At 32.5% G+C, this 22,544-nt stretch overlaps 1 long non-coding RNA gene across 1 annotated transcript in view; it reads left to right on the top strand.

The window, feature by feature from the left end:
- Nucleotides 1-5,915, top strand: part of LOC118351560 (uncharacterized) — a 39,032-nt gene extending 33,117 nt beyond the window's left edge. The window contains exon 5 of the long non-coding RNA XR_004807154.2: nucleotides 4,043-5,915. This is a non-coding gene — a long non-coding RNA (uncharacterized LOC118351560). The remainder of the gene's footprint in view (nucleotides 1-4,042) is intronic.
- The last annotated feature ends 16,629 nt before the right edge of the window (nucleotides 5,916-22,544 follow it).

Below are 22,544 nucleotides of genomic sequence, written 5' to 3'. Positions count from 1 at the left end.
TTAAGGCAGAGAGTCTCAAATTTACGTGAAGTGTAAATTCATTGTAAGTCAAGGTTTTTATTTAAAAAATTACAATAATGAAGGAATTTAATAATATATAAGAAAACTTTAAACGAAAATGCTGGAAATTCTATAAACACAGCAAAAGTAATGACAGCTCTTTATTATTTACGAGCACATACACAGGCAGGTATGTGTGCATGCTTACCCACCTACACACACACACACACACACACACACACACACACATCTGGTGAAATTAAAATACTAGGAACTCAGGGGGAAGGCTAGCCAAGTTGACACTGAACACAGAAAGGTAAATGATTGGAACTTTAATTACTTTGATCCGTCATGCCTTGTAGCTATGTGTCAGCCTAAGCCAACGCAAGTGACATGGAACAAAGGCCATGGCTGCTTCAACATAGTAACACACTTCTAATGGTTGATTAATAAGTGTATTGAATTGTACGTGTGTTCTGAACTGAAAATAAAACTATAGAAATTTGGGACCTATAGAAGTCATTTTGTTATATCTATATCTAATTGTATTAATATGCAATATAGGTGTATAAATATATAAATTTAGATGAATGAATGCATATCTGACTTATACACATATGTCAAATATATTTGTTGAAAGAGAAGTAGGATTCTCTATTTTGAAATTAAAATAATTAAATGAATAAAATAATACTTTTACACCAAGCAACAAACTGTTTTTAATTCATTTATGAAAAAGTACAGCCAAATCATTACAGAAAGATATATGGATGATTGAAACAACTAGTTCATTGACTACTTTAAAAAAAAAATCTCCCACAGTGGTTTAGGATAATATAGGTATATGAAAGTGGTAGAAGATTTTGAGTAAATAAAAAAAATGCTATTATTATTTTGTTTCACCCTATTTCTCCAAACCACAAAAATTGCTTTAACATTTGCAGACATTTCTAAGAAGAACAAATGAAAGAGAAGAAAACTTACCTTTCCCTCTAATAATCTATAGAGTTTTACACTATAAATCAATTTCCAACAATGCTTTGAAGTTTTCAAATTTTAGAGATTTGCCATTTTGTGGTTCCACAGAAAGAAGCATAACTAAAAATCTACTTAGCTTAGATATTAGAAGTTGTAACCAGAGGCCTGTTCATTCTAGGCAGTTCTTAGGATTAACGGCTGGACTGCTTATCGATATGAACTACTATTTGTAAAGGTAAAACATGCCTTCAAAGAACCTTTGTTTTTCTACCACTGGTAGTGATACTAAAAATAGAATATTGAGTTTAATTTAGGCACTGTGCAGTATTGCATATTTTAGTATTCTTTAAAAACATACGGGTTTTCTATGATTTCTTCTTCAAGTATAAAATGTCCTTCCATGAAACTTCTTCTATGTAATTCTCTACTTTAGTCCTTATTTCAGTAGACATTGAAACTTAAGTGCATTCACATCTTTTTTGAGGTTTTCTTTTCTTTTTGTATCAAATAAAGTAATTCAAGTTTGATAACTTGCTCAAGTAAATCCTACAACCTCTAGGGAATCTCTTGATTTTTTTTTTTGTTGTTGTTGTTCATTTCTGGCTGTGAACTGCCCCTCTTGGCAACATCTGGTGGCCTCATCTCTGCTTTTCTGTGCCACTTAAACTGTCTGCATTGAATGATATTTTGGAAGGTCAGTTCTATAGTTCCTATGAAAAATATCATAAAGGAATTAAAATGAAAAAGTGGACTGTGTACTAAAATTTGTCTAACTGACTTGTCCCCTACAGTTCATTGGTTTTTCACTTACACTGGGAGGTTCTTGTTGGCTATTTCTCCTCTTCCCCCTGTCGCTAGTCCCTTTCCTTCATGGCTACCTCCACATTTAGCTACTTACTTCTTTTTGGCAAGTTCCTCAGACTTCTACCATAGATGCTAACAATCCCCCCTTACTATACAAATTATCCTTCTGCTGAGCTACCTATTTCACACTGTTCAAACTGGTATAGCCTTTCACACTGTACTGGAAATACTTACCAACTTCTTATAAAGAATTGGCATTTTTCTTACTCAACAAATATTTGGGACTGCTGCCAACACAATACAAAGGTACTTGGCTTACTTATTCATGACTAAGAGTTTATCAAAATGATTCATTCCAAAGTACAAAAGTCTGACACAAAGACAAATTTCAGCTTTCTGCCTTATAACCACAGGAAGCAATGTGTGAACAGATTAAATGTAGCTGATATTTTCCCCTCAAGTCTTCTAATAGTCAAGGTCAAACAAATATTGTGGTACCTGAACACTTAAAATAATTTAAATGCAATTAGAATTAGATATAATATTTCTTTCCATATTTATTTTACTCCATAATTAAAAAAATGAGTTAGAAACGAATTCTGTTCCCAGCTATGATGGAGTAGCTTGTATGAGAAAAAAAGCTCTGCCAAGAATAACTAATAAAGCTGGATAAAATACAGAACTAACAAACAAGAAACAAACAAACAAAACAGCTCTTTGAAGTCATTGGATGATGGGGGTCAATATCCAGATGGGATTGAGAAATAACAGAAACCAGAAAGCAATAGAATGACATCCTTAAAGTGTAATAATAATAATAAAATAATAATAAATGAGAATCTAAAATTCTACTTCCAGTTAAAATACTCTAATAAAAATAAAAGCAAAATAAATATGTGTTCAAACACATGAGAGAAGGGGAATTAACTTTTTGGAGTTCACTGAGAACTTCTAAAGGAAGTACTGAAGACAAAAGAAAAACTATTCCTGATAGAAGTACAAATGTGTAACAAAAATAAAGAACAATGGAAATGCTAAACATGTGGATAAATTTTTAGAAATGTTTTCTGTACAAAGCAGTAACAATTTCATAGGTTTTTCAAAGAAATACAGTCAGATATATGCTAGCAATAGCATAAGAGAGGTAAATGAAGTTGAAGTATTCTAAAGTACTTGCATTATTTGGGACATGGTAATGATTTTAATTGATAGTTGAATTTAATGTGTTAAATATGCATGTTGTAAAGTCTGGACAGCTGTTTTCAAGCATGGTCTGTAAACTCCTGGGTCATCCCTGAGAGGCTTCTGGGAGGTCCAAAAAAATCAAAGCTTTTTTCTAATTACAAGACCTTATTTATTATTTTCATTATATTGAATTTTACTCTTTGCAAAAGTAGTGCTGGTATTTAGGTTTGAATAACATTAGATGCACCAAATAATATCAGTAACCACTGTATTTTTCTCATACACTCAAAGGAAAACAAACAACACCCAGTTTTGTTTAAGAATGACCTTGAGTAGACATTGTTAATATTCTGTGTGATGAAATGGGAAGCCCACGTAGAGCTATTCTCTTGCACACCAAAGTGTGATGATTATCTCAAGGAAATCATCAAGAATGTGTGCAATTATTTGGGTTGTGAGCTAAACTAGCCACTTTTTCCCTGAAACATTATTTTTACTTGAAAAAATGACTGACAAGGAAATATGATAATTCGAATTTGGCGGCTACTGGACATTTACTAAGAATAAACCAAATGACCTACAACCTCAAGAAAAACATTAGTCTTTGTTGCCAATCATGAAGTTTGAATTTTCTTTTTTTTTCTGAAGTTTGAATTTTCAAGCAAAAATTCAAAGGATTGAAAACTTTTATCTATTAATGTAAACTTTATAGTCAGCCACCAACACTTTCAGATGAGATTGATAATGATATTATAAATATTAATTTTAATGTATTATATAATGAAACATATGCATATTTAAAAGATATGCATAACTCAGCAAACCAATATCTTACCAAACATACATTATCAAAGCATGCAATGGTATAACTAATTTTTTCAAAGTGCAAATAGATGAAGGGGTTTTCATGTAGCAGCACATGTAAAATGTATTAATATGGTTTCAGATTCCACTTTGCAATTAACCTTCAAGAAACTACTATTTGTTGAGATTCGTTGTAGTGGCAAAGAAAAATATCGACAATGATCTAAAAAGACTATTGATATACTCCCTTTTCCAACTCCATGTTTTGCAGAAGAAGGAGGAGGAGAAGAACAAGAAGAGGAGGAGGAAAAAGAAGGGGACGTGGGAGAGGTGGAGGAAAAAGAGGAAATGTTGCCATGTGAGACAACATGAATGAAACCGGAAGACATTATGCTAAGTTGCGACATTATGCCAGTTGCAAAAAAGACAAATAATGCATAATCCCACTTATATGAAGTATATAAAATAGTCAAACTCATAGAAACAGAGACTGTGATGGTGGCTGCAAGGTGGAGGAAGAGGAGCTTACACATACGAGGGCTTCATGTCTGAAAAGACATCAAAATAGAAATCAAAAGGCAAACCATATATGCTCTTTTTTAGTAGGTGAGTTTGAATAATATGTAGCTTCTATTTATCCAATTCTTAAGCTAATAACATTTTGTAGAAGCGAGTTTCCATTTAAAGGAATTGAACATAGTGATTTTCTTCAAATATCCTTAAATTAGTAAGGATTTCTACTTCAGTAAACAGACAGAAATTTGCACCTGAGAATCTTGGAAACTATTTTCAATTTCTATATTTTTTCATTCAGAAGAAACAGTGGTCTACAAATTGAAAAACAAATACAGGGTAATTGAAGTAGAAAAGTTTTTTTTGTTTTGCTTTGTTTTCACTTTTAAGTAGGCTCCACGCCCAACATGGGGCTTGAACTCATGACCCTGAGATCAAGAGTTGTGTGCGCTACCAACTGAGCCAGCCAGGCACCCCTCTGGCAAGGAAAAGTCTATAAAAATAGTTAAAGAAGAAAAAAACCACCCCAGAATGATGCCAAGTGTGGTTGAGAAATAAAAGACAAGAGAAAGCAATAGGAACTCAGCTGTGTGAATGCTGCACCATTAATTCAGGGGATCACTGGGGAAATCGTTTTAATGACCACTATGTGTATTTGGGTTTCTTTCTTTTTTTCTTGGTGTTTTCTTTGTGTTTTGCTATTTCGAGGTTGTAGGATTTTTCAAAGTTGTATTTTCAAGCACCACAGAATTAATGAAGCAAACATATATACCAAGTGAAGACGTTCTTGAAGCATCTATTGCTAAATTTTCTTAATTTTGCTTTTTCTTGCAGAAAATTACAACTTCGATTTCTCCATTTTAAACAAAGTGATGGTAAAGATACACAAATTCAAATCAAGTGATAATGAGTGTACTTTTTAAATAGAGTAATTAGTAATGTTATAAATCTATGGAGTCATACTGATAGAAATATATACCTAGAGAATTTAATGCAGCTTGTAAAAAGGCTAAGTGATGATAATATTGGGAAATGTTTAAATCACGGAACTGCCTTGAACCCAATATGTATGCTGAGAAGGAATACCTTTTTGCCTTTATGTGATTAAGTAGTTACCCCAATATTAGGAAAAAAAAAATGCAACAATTCATCAAGGAATTTGAGTGACCTATTTAAAAGTTATGCTATGTTATAAATGTCAACGGTATCTAAAATGAACTTCTTAAGATATAAAAAACATACTTGGAGAATCAAATTTAATACTGCTTGCCTATTTTAAAATATTAATAATATACGAATAATAACTGCTTAGCTAAGGGTAATTATCTCGATGATGCCATTTTGAAAGCAAAGAGAAATGAATAAGCTGGGTGATTTTAGATAACCATAAATTTTTGAAAGCAATTAACAATATATATAGGAAGATCCCAAACTGAGTTTCATTCCTGAAAGGAGGTTAAACTGATTAGGTAAGAAGGTTAAAGCGGAAGAAACATTGCCTATGATTAATGTAAGATATTTCATTTTATGAATCATCCATAACAATAAACTACTCAAAAACAAAAATTCACTAAGGAATTATTTTTTTAAAAGGATGAAAACTGAAAAACAATTATACAGAAAAAGACAAGCATCTTTTGTGAAAAAAATGGATAGAAATTTAAAGGAATGGAGGGGTTCAGAAACATGGATAAAAGTCCTAGATAAATATATGTATATCTAAACTATTATTTATATAATATACTATTAGTATATTTCATTTCAATAAAATTAAATCAACTTTAAGTTTCTTAATAGAGAAATGAAAGAATAAACTTTGAAAATATGATATAATTTAAAACATACTAGTACCTCTGTTAACCATCGTTTTACATAAAGGTTTAATTTTTTTTTTGCAGTAACTAATAAAGTAAGGTTTTAGTAATAGCTGAGTGTGTAATAATGAAAAGGAAAGATAAATTATAGTTCTTAACTTGGCCAAGCATGATGGGATTCCTTATAGAATCTAAAGTTCAGTAATGATTTTAATATAGATAACAACTTTTTATTTCTGATAATACCACAGTTATATAAAATCAGGCTACTATCTACTTTTCTTTTCCTTTAATGACTCTTAGAATCACATATGATCCAAGTGCACTTGGTCACCATTATACATGGAACCAAAGAGAAAAGCAGAAGACATCACTAAGTATAACCGGAAGTTTATAAATAATAGGTGGTAACAAGGCTGAACTATTTTAGGGGTTAATCTACAGAATAACATATCCACAACCAACATATGAAAACCAACTCAAAGGACATTAACAGAATGTTAGCAAAAGGTAGTGCTCCATAAAGACTCTCAAAGAAATGTACTCACCATTTCTGAGAAAGCCATTAATAGAAACAGGCTATTTTATTTATGTTATATAGCATGCCCTAATTTTAATAATACAAGTTTCTCTTTCATTTCTTGCAACGCATATATGTTTTTTTTTTTATTGTGGTAAAAAAAAAAAACACAGTGTAAAATTTACCATCTTAACCATTTTTAAGCATAGAGAGCAGAGGTAGTATTAAGTGTATTCACATTGTCATGCAACGGAGCTCCAGAACTTTTTTCCTTTTGTAAAACTGAAACTCTACCAAATTCTACTTTTTTTCCCCCATGAATGTGACTAGTATTTATCATTTTCCTATGATGGGAATCATACAGGATTTGTCTTTCACTGGTTTCTTTCACTTAGTGTAATGCCTTCAAGGTTCATACGTGTCGTGGCATGTAACAACATTTCTTTCCCTTTGAAGTCTGAATAATACTCCTTCGAATGTATTGACCACATTTTCTTCATCTGTTCATTTGTTAGTGGACTTCAAGTTCTGCCTCTACACTTTCGTGAATGATGCTGCTATGAATGTGGGTGCCTATATGTTTAAGACTCTGCTTTGAATCCTTTGAGAGCCAGTCCTCCCTATTTACATTCTAACATATACCCAGAAGTGAGATTGCTGCATCATATGGAAGTTCTATTTTTAGTTTAGCTTTTTTTTTAAGATCTTATTTATTTATTCATGAGAGAAACACAGAGAGAGGCAGAGACATGGGCAGAGGGAGAAGCAGGCTCCCTGTGGGGAGCCCAATGTGGGACTCGAACCCAGGAGCCTGGGATCCCGACATGAGCCAAGGCAGATGCTCAACCACTGAGCCACCCCGGTGCCCCTATTTTTACTTTTTTGAGGAACAGTCATGCTGTTTTTCTCAGCAGTTGCACCATTATACAATCCTACCAATGGTGCACAAAAGTTCCAATCTCCCCACATTTTCATAAGGTACATACATTTTTGATACTAAATAGACAAAACGTAATAAACAAATCATAATGAGAGATCTTGGTATTCATATAATTTATCTAAAGCTAGTTGAGAAGACATTAATATGTGTTGAATTAGCCTTCTAACCGATATGTATCAGATATTCATCTCTATCTATATAGTTATATCACTGTATTGGTCAGTTTCTTACCCCAGTTTTTGAGGAATTGCAGGTTAGAATGTGATCCTACTGAAATACAGGTGAGCAATTTTTTTTAAAGTGGCAGGAAAGGAAAGGTGTTGGGGAACAGTGGATATGGCCAGAAGGGGATACCAGGATGGGAAATTGAACAGGATTCAGAATGAGATGCTGGGAGAATTACAGTCAACAAAATACATGGAGTAGATTTGAAATGGAAAGTGGAAAAGATTACAAATCATGTTTACTTACAGGTAGCATGATGTGATACAAAGAAGGGCTTTAGAGCCAAAAGACCCAGATTTACCTGTTTATCCTGTATAACATTTGGTAAGAGAATCAATCCACTGGATGCTAGTGTCCTCATAGAGAATCTGGGGTAAAAATAAATGTTTATGTTTGTCTTGAAGGATTAAATGAGAAAATCAAAATGAACTTATCTAGCACACTGTCACATACACAGCAAATACTCCATGGTCTTTACTAGTCTTCCCTATTTATGTTCTGGTTTATACCTACTTTCCCATTTCAAAGTCAAAAACCCTAAGCTGCAGCTTCTGGCATGAAGATCTCAAAAGTTATTATTTCAGTATGACATAATATTGTACCTTAGAAACAAATGACGACTTTTCCATGTTGTATATATTTTATATATAGTCTCCATGTTAGTGCAGAAATTCATATTGAGAGATAAAACACCAGATAATATGCCAACATCTCAGAACACAAGATGAATATTCATTGTAGATATCTTAATTTAAAAAAAATTTTACAAAATTTACTAAAACTACCAAGTCTATAAGGCTTTAAAGGACTAAAATCAGATAATAATAGTAGTCAAGATTCATGGTTAAATTTTTAAGAGACATTTTATTTTTCTCTCTTAGTTTCGAACAGTTTTTTTTCCCTCTAGAACAAGTTATTGTGTTAAAAATGTGAAGAATACCCATTATTGTGAACAGAATCTGTGGTGCTTTGTGAGATTGTATTCATGGATTTATTTATTTCTCATCCCAATTTTCCAGAGCATATGGTCTCTTTAAAATGTTGTGCTGAGAAATTGTTTGGGTTTCTCTAGAAAAAAAAAAAAATTGCTGAAATAAGTTATCATGTTTTCCCTTGTGCTGGCTGCAAGGATGACTGTGGTCAGATTTGCAGCCCCCAGCCTAATATATGGAATATTATTGAATGTGTTACGGTCCTTAACTTACTGTGGTTTTATTTTTAATTTTCTTCTACCCTTGCTTGCACTTTCCTCCATTTTTATTTACATATTTTTATAATTGATGGCTGATATATACATATATATATATAATTTAAAAATGATATAGAGATAAAAATGAACAATTCAGTCAAATCTATTTTAACTTCTACACCAAAATTTAAAATGGAAGCATCAAACTGTGGGCTCTTATTGTTTCTGTATAACTTCAGTACAACTTGAGCCAAAATGATTCCTTTTTTTCCTTTATTTATTTACTGCTCTAATCACTGTTCCTTTTTTTTTCTGTTTAATCTTTAATTTGTTTTGCTACCTGTACACACAAGGACTTCATTCATGTATGTGATAAAGTGTTTGTGATATGAACCTTTTAGTACATTGTCGGTAATATGAAGGTAATAACTGCTCAAAATGTCCTAAAATAATTTAATGATTAAGTTAAATGATGCTACAACCCTCATCCAAAACTTATCACTGTTTTTTCAGTCTACGAATCTTTGGTAAACTTCCACCTTTTATTACTAACTTAATAAAGACAGGAAACTATTGAATTGAATATAAAGAAAAAGAAATAATACAGTATTTAATGAAAAAAGCTTATGGCTTTCCCCGTGCGTTTTATGGCAGACTATATTGTCCCGTTTCTCTCCAACATTTTATTCTAATAACAGTGCTTGCACATTCTTTAAATTTCTTGCATGAAAATAAACACCCACAATCAGCAAATAAAGAAAAGTTATTCTAAAAATACCCATGAAAAAGATAATAACTCAGGTTGTTTTTAAAATCATTCAAGCAACTTAGTGCATATATTTAGAAATTTGGTAATTATCATCAGTTCTATTCATTACATTTCAAAAGTAGAAGAAATAATAAGTTAAGTTGCCATTTATGTTTTCATATTCAAAGAGAAGAAAATAATAAGTTATCTGTTTGACAGATCTTGACCATTGTTGTAGGCCCATCTGTACCCAGAACACATACTAAACTGTCTACTCAAACTAAACGACAGTTCCCTCACCATCATTTTTCATTAAAACTGAAAACTTGGGGTGCCTGGGTGGCTCAGTGGTTGAGCGTCTGCCTCTGGCTCAGGTCATGACCCCAGGGTCCTGGGATCGAGTCCTGCATCACACCCCCCACAGGGAGCCTGCTTCTCCCTCTGCCTGCATCTCTGCCTCTCTGTGTGTTTCTCTCATGAATAAATAAAATAAAATTAAAAAAAAATAAAACCGAAAACTTAATGAAGAAATAGATGAATTTCAGGATTCATAGTATTAGATAGAATTCTTTTTTGCCAATATAGACATATTGTCGGCATTATAACATTGTAAACTGGCCATTGTTAAGGAATTCAAAAGGAGTATCCACATTCAAAGAAAGGTATTAACAGATTGTTTTCTTTTGTAAACTTTTTTTGATTAGTAAAATTCATCAAAATATAGATCAAGCATTATGCTAGTGTTTGTTACTAATGTGTAAGTAGCTATCAAATTAATATATTCTGGCAAAAAAAATAAATCAATTAAAAGAACAAAGAACAAACTACTTACACTGATATATTTATGGATAAAAATATTTTGGCTTCACACATGAAACTGGCAAATACTTTCCATGAAGCCACCCCATTTATCACAAGGTTCAGGCTGGTGAGGCTGTTTGCCATCTTGTGACTAGGGAAGAACTGCAAAGAATGTTTCCTTTGTCGGGGGTTGTATCATGTTGAGCAGGAATTGTGAAGATTTGGGATGTCCCTGAAGTTCGGTACCTGACCAAGAGGGAGAGGGGAGGGCAGTCCTTCTCAGGTAAACTAATAGCTGTAACATTTAGGCATTAAAATAATTTGGCCAATGAAATCAGTGCAGGTGATTTCCCCAACAGAGAAGTTGTCCATTCCCAATGTGGAATTTCATGTTTCCAATCCAAAGCTCATTTCAGGTTGGAGATTAAGAGAGATAAATGGCAAATTTTGTAACAAAAGAGGAGTACAGACAGCAGTCTGGACTTCTACATACTTAGTGTGGGCTTACAGGTCCACCATTTGAAACCTTTCTCTTCCTAGCGTCTCTGCTCCTAAACTAGTTATTTGTAGGTATGAGAAATCATAAGATTACTGGCAGACATTAAGAGGCAGTTGTCCTATGATGATGAAGAAGTGTTTATGTGTGTTTGACTGGATACATTCTTCACTTTGTTACCATATGTGCAACATGGTCAGATGGTTAATGAGTTTTCAGGGCTGAAATGCATCTGGTCCAACTTTCAACTTATGGCTTATAATACTTCACTGGAAAGCATGTAATTAATCTTTCAGTGGATAATCTACCATAACTCCTAAACTAATTAGGAATAGGTATTCTTTTTAACAAGATTTGAAAGTTAAGTTTTATATAGGTTACCGGAAAAAAAAAAAAAAAAAAAAAAAAAGCTTCCACATTGATAGAAGAGTAACAATATCTCAGGTAAAATTGACTCCTCCCTCCCTTCTCCTCACCAAGTCCCCTTGACGGAAGTACACTTCTTCACTGAATGTACGCTGTCAAATCATCTTTCCCTTAAGGAAAAGGACAGTCTCTTATTCATCTTTGAATCCTGAGCATCTGGCATAGTGTAAAAATATAAAAGGTGTTTATTGATCAAAAAGTTAAGGGAGTTAATTCAGAGAAACTCCATCTCGCAATCCTAGAATTTACACAACTATATGGGCAAACACATGTACATTTATGTGAGTGTGTGTGTGTGTGTATACACACACACACGCACAAATATATATATATGACTTTGTATCCAAATTTCACAATGGAATAAACACAGAAATGTTCCAAAAATATATAAAGTCAGACTGATAATTATGCTTCATTTGTGATTCAAATAAGGAGAATCTGATGCTGAAGCTCAGTTTTTAATACTATGATATATGAGCCAATAAATAGTTCCTCATGTGTATGTAACATGATTCCTTTATCATTCTAATCTTCCCAATCACATGTGCTTTTCTAATTTATTATAATTATAAATGATAAATTTATAATAAATTATAAAGTATAATTCATTTTCTAGTAAAATCTCCATAAGTGGTTTTAGAGAATCACGTGATGTATATCTTTTATTTTTGTTCAAAATGCAAAATTTCTTTCTTTTTTTTAAATGCAAAATTTCTTTGTAAAGCATAATAATTTATAATACCAAATGCATTGCAAATGTTGCAGATTTTTTTACATCTTTGGCAGCATTGGACAATTAAGAGCTTTTTTACCTCCAAAATTTTGCTAGTGTTAAAAATAGCATTATTTGTTTTAATTTACATATTTGATTTTAAGTTGAAAATTTTTCACTAGTTTATTTACCAGTTATATTTTTGCTTTAATCTCATATCCATACCATTTGAAAATGTTTTTGTCCCTGTTTTAGTAGATTTCATTCAATTTGCATGACGTGATCAATTATCAATGATGTGAGATCTTTATTATACAGGCTGTAAATTTGCCTTAGTCTTTTGCTTATCTTATTTTTAATGTATATTTTTGGAATCATATTTTGTTTTCAAATCAATTTTCTCTTGAAGAATTCTATTTTATTCTAAAGCTAAATATATTTTTGGTTCTAGAAATTTGATAAGAATTTATTTTTTTTTCCATCTGAATTACTTTTCTATATTTTGTTAATCTAGCAAGAACACATTCTGGTTTGTTGGACAAAATGACCCTTCTTTATTTGAATTAGATCTTAAAATTATCTGACTTCTTTTGTTTACTAGATGTTTCTTACTACAACACTTAGAATAGCTTCTATAGCATAAAACATTCTCAACAATATTTATTGAATTAAATTTGATTAAATGTCTGGCATATGGAAAGCACTCAATAACAATACGTTTATGAATTCATTCACTAATTCATTCATAGGTGCATTCATTAATCCAACATTTAAAAAAAACTGTCAGTCACAGTGTTAATTATCTAAGGGAAAAATATTAAGACAGAACTGCTGTCTTGAGAACTTCAGAGTTTCTACAGACATAAATCAGTGCAATTTTTGTATTTTAATAATAAATGAATAATTATAGTATCATTTATGGAATACATGCAAGAAGAAAATATAATTTAAACAGTTGAAAAGGCATTTGTACGTGTAAACTCAGTTGGGGGAAATGAGCAAGTTAAAATCTGTACCATACTCAGTATCCAAATTCTTAGCTACTTATACAGTGTTAGATACTTGTAAACCTGTTTATCATTTTATTAAATCATCAAACTTGAAAAGTCAAAATATATATAATGTATTATTATTTTCAAAATATATATAATGTATTATTATTTATATTCTCAAAGTTTTTATCAAAATTAATAGAATAAAGCACTATGGCCAGAAAAGCCAAGTCATCTATTATGAAATCAATTAACTATGCAAAAAAAATAAATAAATGATCTCCTTAATCTAAATACTGTCCCTTTATACTTAGAGAATGTTTAAGGGAAGGGCATGGGTTTATGGTGGGGAAACTGTCAATATCACATAGTTCTTTGTGGCTAATTAGAGATATACTTAGGTATTACTTTTAATTTTATTCATCTACTTAAATTACTTTGAAGCAATTTTGATATATGTGTTCAACACTCTCTGATTCCCCAGGGACTCATTTTTCATGCGTCCTTTAAAGTGAGGATTTTATAAAGAAATCACCGAGGCCTTCAGAGTAATGCAGTTATTGGGTAATTTCTCTAATCTCACTTTCCCTTTAAAATCAAAGTGTTTTTTAGTTAACTATATTAATCCTTGTTTTCCCCTAAATTAACACTACTATTGAAACTAAAAGGAAAAAAAAAAGAAAAAAACTTGAGAATTCTTGACTGAATAACTGTAGTTTATTATATACCACTACATTTCTTCCTATATGCCCTGCAGTGACTCTGCTCAGTTGTTTTAATGATTCAAATATCATGTTCTAAAATCTATGTTTTCTTGAGCTAATTTATGTACAATATCAATGCCCAACCTTGGAAAAAGGAGTAGCCTCAAACTTCTTTTTTAAACCCTCAACTAAATAAAAATTAAAAATCTTTGCTTGTCACCACCATATCTAGCATGTGATTTTTTTTGTTTTAGCAATATTATGAAACACACTCAAGAGAACATCCAATATTAGTACCCTTGTTTACCCTTTCCATAATTTAGAATTGTTTTCTAACATAATTTAACAACTAATTAAGCAATCAACTGGATCTTAAAAATAGTTAAGTAGAGATATCAAAGTGGAAAAAGATAATTAAATGCATGAGGTTTATAAACAGCATCAGGTTAGATGGAAGATAGATGTTGGATATATTTCATTCAACAGGAGCAGTTACAGAACTTCTTCCAAATTAGAGAGAGTAATAAGAGCAAGACTTACTCCCTATTTGCAAACAATTATAAAGCTGAACAAAATATTAAAAATAACTCTTTTAGACACTGAATTAAAAGCAGCACAGGGCTATGATCATTGGCAGAAAGGAAAACAAATGATAGAAGCCTTGTAATTGCAATGGCTTCCTGCATAAAGTTGATTTCAACTGCAGTGCTGGTTGGGAATAACTTAATAGAGACCATCATTCTTGATGAGATGAAAGGGCAGAAGTCAGATATTGGAGAGGCTGTGAGTATTTACTTTTCAGGGTTCAATGCTGATGCAAAGAAAGCAATGTAAATAAAAGCTCCAAAAATATGTAGAGTTGTTCCCTCTAGTCCTCATTGGTTGAAGATGAATTTGTGTGAGTTCATAGGATGAAACTTCGTAAGGCTGTGTAAAGAAAAACTTTTGAGGAAATACAACTATCTGGGAGCTGTAAGCCAAACAGTTCTCTGAACCCGAAACCACAAGAAAAGATTTAGGTTCTTCATCATTCAGAGTAAAGAGATCTTGTTGGATAATAGTCACTTGAATAGATACCCCAGAAGGATTACACATAGGAGTGGGGGCAAACTATCCTTGGGGTAAGGCTAATCTAGAGGTAAACAAGTAAAGAGAAAATTGATAAACATATAGAAGATATTAACAAAACTCTCAAGCAGCTTGATCTAACTAGCATTTATAGAATTTCAGAACAACAATTCTTTTCTAGTCCACCTGAAATATTCCCTAAAATAGACTGTTGTATCATAAAATATCTTCATAAATTTATAAATATTTAAATAAAGTAGACAATATCCTCTAAGTACAAAGCAAAGAAAATCAAAATTAATTACAGTAAGCTACTTGGAAAATATAAAAACATTTGAAAATTAAAAACAAATTTCCAAATACTACATGGAACAATGAAGAAGTCACAGATAAATCAGAACACATATTGATCTGAATGAAAATTAAAATAGAATCATTCAAAATTTGTTGTTTGTAGCTAAGCAATGCTTATAGAAAAATTAATACTTCAAATATTTTTTGAGAAAAAATAAATTATAAAGTCAATGATCTAAGCTTCCCTTTAAAGACATAGCAAAATAAGAGTGAATTAAGCCCCAATTAAATAAAAGGAAGAAAATAATAAATAGAAAATCAATGGGATAGAAACTGAAACAACCAGTAAGAAAAATAAAACCACAGGATGATTCAAAATGCTTTCAAAATGCATCAATAAAATTAATAAACTTATAGCTAATGTAATAAAAAAAGAAAGTGGAAAGAGAGTAGATTAAAATCTCCAATATCAGAAGAGAAAAGGGACACATCACTACAGATCTTATATATATTTAAAGGACATTAAAGGAACATTATAAAACATATTTATGTAAATATATTTAATAACTTTGAAGAAATGGATACATTTTTAAGACTTAAATTATAAAAACAGACACAAAAAGCAATAAAAATCATGAATATCCCTATAGCATATAAAGAAACTGAATATGTAATTACCAGAAAACTCCAGATCCAAATAGCTTCATTGGTATAATCAAACATTTTTTAAAAAGATATAGTAATGATCTTACACAAGGTCTTTTAGAAAACAGAAAAAAGGGAATAACTTATTTTATGAATTTAAAACTATCTTAATAAGGCCAGCATTGCTCAAAAATATTACAATAAATGGAAATTACAGACTAATATTCCTCAGTAATATAGAACAAAAAAATCATGAACAAAATATTAGTAAATTGAATTCAGCAATATATGTATGTACATTTTCTTACATATGTGAATATATACATATACATTTCTATTAAATACTTAAGGAAAGAGTAATGTTCATTACACTAGAACTTGACCAGAAAATAGTCACAGAGGACACACTTCTTTACTCATTCATGAGGACAGCATAAGCCTAATTTAAAAAGCAGATAGACATTTCCGGACAAGTAAACTACAGACCAAATTCTCCTATATACATTGATATAATGATCTCCAACCAAATATTAGCAAATTGAATACAACTGTGTATAAACATATTCATACAACCAAATTAAATTTTAGGTGTGCAAAAATAAATAAAAATCTACAAAATGCAAAAAGAATGAGAAGAGTTCAATAACTGAAAAATCATCGCACCAATATATTAAAGAAGAAAAATCTTATAATCATATAAATTGATACAGAACAAGTATTTAACAAAATCCAGTACCTGTACACGGTAAAAAAAACTCTCAACATACTAGGAATAGGGAATTTTCTCAACATGAAAAAGAACAGCTACAGAAAATCTATAATTTCTACTTAAGGGTGAGAGACTGGACACCTCCTTACAATAAGAATGAAGGCATGGATGATCTCCTTCACCACTTTTAGAAGCCCTAACTAGTATAATGAAACAAGAAAAAGAAATAAAATGTGTACTCACTGGAAGGAAGGAGGAAAACAGACTTTATTCGCAGGTAACATAGCTGTCCCCTAGTGGATCCTCCAAAATCTAATAATAATAGTCTCCTGAGACAGTAAAAGAGGATAGCAAGGACATAGGACACATGATCAATATACAATAATCAGTGCTTTCATATATACCACCAATGTGCCATTTGGATTTGAAATTTATTTTATTTTATTAATATTTTATTTATTTATTCATGAAACATACGGAGAGAGGCAGAGACATAGGCAGAGGGAGAAGCAGGCTTCCCACAGGGAGCCAAGTGTGGGACTCGATCCCAGGATTCTGGGATCATGCCCTGAGCCGAAAACAGATCTCAACCGCTGAGCCACCCAGGCATCCCTGAATTTGAAATTTAAATAAAAAACATACAGGGGTTCCTGGGGAACTCAGTTAAGTGTCTGCTTTTGGCTCAGGGTCCTGGGATCAAGCCCTGCATCAGAGAGAGCCTGCTTCTCCCCTTTCTCTCTGCTGCTGCCCCTGCTTGTGCATGTGCATACAAAGTCCGTCAAATAAATAAATAAAATCTTAAAAAAAATACAGTTGCAATGGAGAAATTAAAATGAAATTATTAGTAATAAGTATCGGATCTATTTGAAAAAAAATTACAAATGATTGATGAAAAATACCTATAAAATAAATATCAATGAGTACATCCCGATAGTAAATAATTGTGGAAAAAAATAAATCTCCTAGGCAAAAGAGTCCAGGGGCCCCTGGGTGGGTCAGTTGCTGGGCCTTGGACTCTCAATTTCAGCCAGGTTGTGACCTAGAGGTCGTGGGATCACTCTCTGTCTGGCTCAAGCTCAGGGCTGAGCCAAGTCTGCTTGAAATTCTATGTCCCTCTGTCCCTCTCCCAGCTTGCACATGTACTCTTTCCCTCTAAGGAAATTACATGTTAAAAAAAAAAAAAAAAAAGAGTCCAGGGGCACCTGGGTGGCTCTGTGGTTGAGCATCAGCCTTGGGCTCAGGTCATGATCCCGGAGTTCCGGGATCTAGTCCCACATGGGGCTTCTTGCATGGAGCCTGCTTCTCCCTCTGCCTATGTCTCTGCCTCTCTCTGTGTCTTTCATGAATAAATAAATAAAAGCTTTAAAAAATAAAATAAAAAGAGTCTATTTGATTTGTATAATATATGTGTGTGTGTGTGTGTGTGTGTTTGTGTGTGTATAGGAAATGGCTATGTATTGTGGCTTTAAAGGAGATGGCCGTTAGGAGATAGCCATGTATTGTGACTTCCTTTCAAAAGGTAAAATATGGAAAGGGAGAGAATAGCAAATTAACAGTGGAGAAACATAACAAATAGTATTTCAGTCAGGTGGTTAAGCTTCACATCAACAGTGATAAGTCATGTCGATAGTATATACCTTTAATATTATGTGATGAAATGGCATTTTACCTCTGTGGTCTTCCACCCAAAAGTTCATAATTCCATTTAACATGAGAAAAACATAAATAAATCCCAACTGAGGAATATTCTCCAAAATATCTTGCCAGTGTTCCTCAAACTGCAAATTTAATCAGATAAGGAAAATTTGAGAAACTAACACAGCCAAGAAGATTTAAAGGAATATGAGGATAATATGTAATGTGGTATTCTGGATAGAATCTCGGAACAGAAAAAAGGATATTAGCTAATAAGAAAGAAATATGAGTAAAATGTAGACCTTAGTAGATAACAGTGTATCAATATTGGCTCCTTAATTAGGACAAATGTTTTATATCAGTGTAATATATTAGTAATAGAGGAAACTGGGTATGAAGCATATGAAAAAATCTTTGTTCCTTCTATCTTTATGGATTTCTGATAAAACTAAACCTATTCTAATAGACAAATTAGTTTATTGTAACAACTGAACAATGCAATTTAACATATTAGCAGAATAAATCAGAAAAAAAAGACCATATCAATATATGTAGTCAAAGCATTTAATAAAATTTTTCATTTGTAATATAGACACTCAGAGAAATAGGAATAAAAGGGAACTTCAACTTTTTACTAAGATTTACAAAAAATAATTTATGTCATATTTAATGATAAAATTATGAATGCTTTTTCCCTCAGATCAGCACTTCTGTTAAACATTTCACTGTAGTTCCTAGCCTTTGCAGTAAGGCAGGACAAAGAAATAAAACCCCATAAGACTGAAAAAGAATAAACACAGTTGACTTTTTTCACATAGAACATAAGTATTTGCATAGAAAATTCTAAGGCATCTACCAAATAGCTGTTAGAACTAATAATGTGGGATCCCTGTGTTGCTCAGTGGTTTAGCGCCTGCCTTAGGCCTGGGGTGTGATCCTGGAGTCCTGTGTTCGAGTTCCGCATCGGTCTCCCTGCATGGAGCCTGCTTCTCCCTCTACCTGTGTCTCTGCCTCTCTCTCTCTCTCTCTCTCTCTCTGTCTCTCATGAATAAATAAATAAAACTTTTAAAAAAAGAACTAATAATGTTAGTACTAATGTACTAAAGGCAATAATATAAGGTCAATATTCAAAAATCAATAAAATTTCTATGTATGAGCTAACAATTGGACATTGAAATAAAAATACCATTAAAATAGCATCCGGAACCTGAAATAGTCAGGAATAGATGAAGCAAAATATGTATAATATTTGTACAATGATACTCAAAACACTGATGGGAGAAAATAACTAATTGAGAGATATACTAGGCTGATGGACTGAAAAGACTCCATACAGTTAAGATGTGAATGGTAATAAACTGAACAGTTTATTCAACCGAATTCCAGTTAAAATCTTAGCAGTGTTTTCTTTTCAGTAGAATTTACAAGCTTAAATTATAATATTTGTGAAAATGAAATTAATCTAGAATAGCTAACTCTATTTTACAAAAGAAGAGTACAATAAGAGTACCTAAATACCTAATACCAAGATATATCATAAACTACAGTAATCAATAAACTGTGTCATTGGCATAATATAGACCTATATATTGATAGTACAGAATAGAAGTCCAGAAGTAGACCTAAATAAGTATCATCAATTGTGATAATATTGTGACAAAGAGGCCAAATTAATTCAATTTGGAAAGAATAGTCTTTACACAAAGGGTACTGGACTAACTGATATACAGAGGGAAGAGAATACACTATGACACCTCACACCATGCACAAAAAATACTGAAAATGGATTATATATTCAAGATAATTAAGAACATTTGTCTATGAATTATATATATTAGTCCCAAGATAAAACTACTATTTATAAATGGATAAAGTGTGGCATATCCACACCATGGAATAATAGCAATGGAAAGGAATGAGTTACTTAAATATCCTATAATATAGATGGACTTCAAAAACAATAGGGCATATTGGATAAAGTGTGGCATATCCACACCATGGATAAAGTGTGGCATATCCACACCATGGAATAATAGCAATGGAAAGTGGATAAATGGATAAAGTGTGGCATATCCACACCATGGAATAATAGCAATGGAAAAGAATGAGTTACTTAAATATCCTATAATATAGATGGACTTCAAAAACAATAGGGGCACCTGCGTGGCTCAGTTGGTTAAGTGCCTGACTCATGATCTCAGAGTGTGACATTGAGCCCTGAGGTGGGCTGTACACTCAGTGCAAAGTTTGCTTAAGACTTGCTCTCCCTGTTTTTTAAAACAGCTTCAGAAGAATGGGTATTAATTCTTCTTTAAATGTTTGGTTGAATTCCCCTGGGAAGGCATCTGGCCCTGGGCTCTTGTTTGTTGGGAGATTTTTGATTACTGCTTTAATTTCCTTACTCGTTATGGTTATGCTCAGGTTTTCTATTTCTCCATGTTTCAGATTCAGTAGTTTATATATTCCTAGGAATGCATCCACTTCTTCCAGATTGCCCAATTGGTTGGCATATAGTTGCTCATAATATGTTCTTATAATTGTTTGTATTTCTTCTGTGTTGGTTGTGATGTTTCCTCTTTCATTCAAGATTTTATTTATTTTAGTCCTTCCTCTTTTCTTTTTGATAAGTCTGGCCAGGGGTTTCTTAATCTTATTAATTCTTCCAGAGAATCAGCTCCTACTTTCGTTGATCTGTTTTACTGTCCTCTTGGTTTCTGTTTCAATGATTTCTGCTCTAATCTTTATTAATTCTCTTCTCCTGCTGGGTTAGGCTTTATTTGCTGTTCTTTCTCAAGTTCCTTTAGTAGTAAGGTTATGTTGTGTATTTGAAGAAAATTCCAAACTCTTTCTATGGGGCCAGCATTACCTTAATCCTCAAACCATACAAAGACCCCTCTAAAAAGGAAAATTACAAGCCAATATCCCTGATGAACATGGATGCAAAAATTCTCACCAAGATACTAGCCAATAAGATCCAATAGTACATTAAAAGGATTATTCACCACGACCAAGTGGAATTTATTCCTGGCCTGCAAAGTTGGTTCAACATCCACAAATAAATCAATGAGATGTACCACATTAATAAAAGAAAGGACAAGAACTGTATGATCATCTCAATAGATGAAGAAAAAGTATTTGACGAAATCCAGCATCCTTTCTGGTTTAAAACTCTTCACAGTGTAGGATAGAGGGAACATACCTCAAATCATAAAAATCATATATGAAAAGCCCACAACAAATATCATTCTCAAAGGAGAAAAACTGAGAACTTTTCCCCTAAAGCCAAGAGCAGGGATGTCCACTCTCACTATGGTAGTCCAACATAATACTGGAAGTCCTAACTTCAGCAATCAGACAACAAAAAGAAATAAAAGGCATACAAACACACAAAGAAGTCAAACTCTCACTCTTCACAGATGACGTGATACTCTGTGGAAAACCCAAGAGACTCCACCCCGAAATTTCTAGAACTCATACAGGAATTCAGCAAAGTGGCAGGATATAAAATCAATGCACATAAATCAGTTGCATTTCTTTATACTAACAATGAGACAGAAGAAAGAAAAATTAAGGAGTCAATCCCATGTACAACTGCACCAAAAACCATAAGATACCTACAGATAAACCTAACCCAAGAGGCAAAGGATCTGTACTCAGAAAACTATAGAACACTCAAGAGAGAAATTTGAGGAAGACACAAAATGGGAAAAATGCCCCATGTTCATGGACTGGAAGAACAAATACTGTTAAAATGTCTATGCTACCTAGCGCAATCTACACGTTCAATGCAATCCATATCAAAATACTATTAACTTTTTTTCACAGAGCCGGAACAAATAATCCTAAAATTTGTGTGGGGCCAGAAAAGACCATGAATAGCCAAAAGAATGTTGAAAAAGGAAACCAAAGCTAGTCACATCATAATTCCTGACATCAAACTGTACTACAAAGTTTTAATCATCAAGACAGTATGGTGCTGGCACAAAAACAAACACACAGATCAATGGAACAGAATAAGGAACCCAGAATTAGACCCTAAACCCTATGATCAAGTAATCTTTGAGAAAGCAGGAAAGAATATCCAATGGAAATAAGACAGTCTCTTCAATAAATGGTGTTGGAAAATTGGGACAGCCACATGCAGAAGAGTGAAACCGGACCACTTTCTTACACCTTACACAAAAATAGACTCAAAATGGATGAATGACCTAAATGTGAGACAGGAATCCATCAAAATCCTAGAGAAAAACACAGGAAGCAAACTTTTAGACCCCAGCTGGAGCAACTTCTTGCTAGATAGTCTCCAAAGGCAAGGGAATCAAAGGCCAACATGAACAGATGG

Source organism: Canis lupus, chromosome 19 (assembly GCF_003254725.2).
Source record: "Canis lupus dingo isolate Sandy chromosome 19, ASM325472v2, whole genome shotgun sequence".
Classification (NCBI taxonomy): Eukaryota; Metazoa; Chordata; class Mammalia; order Carnivora; family Canidae; genus Canis; species Canis lupus.
The sequence above is the reverse complement of the archived record's forward strand: the minus strand, read 5'-3'. Positions and strand labels throughout refer to the sequence as shown.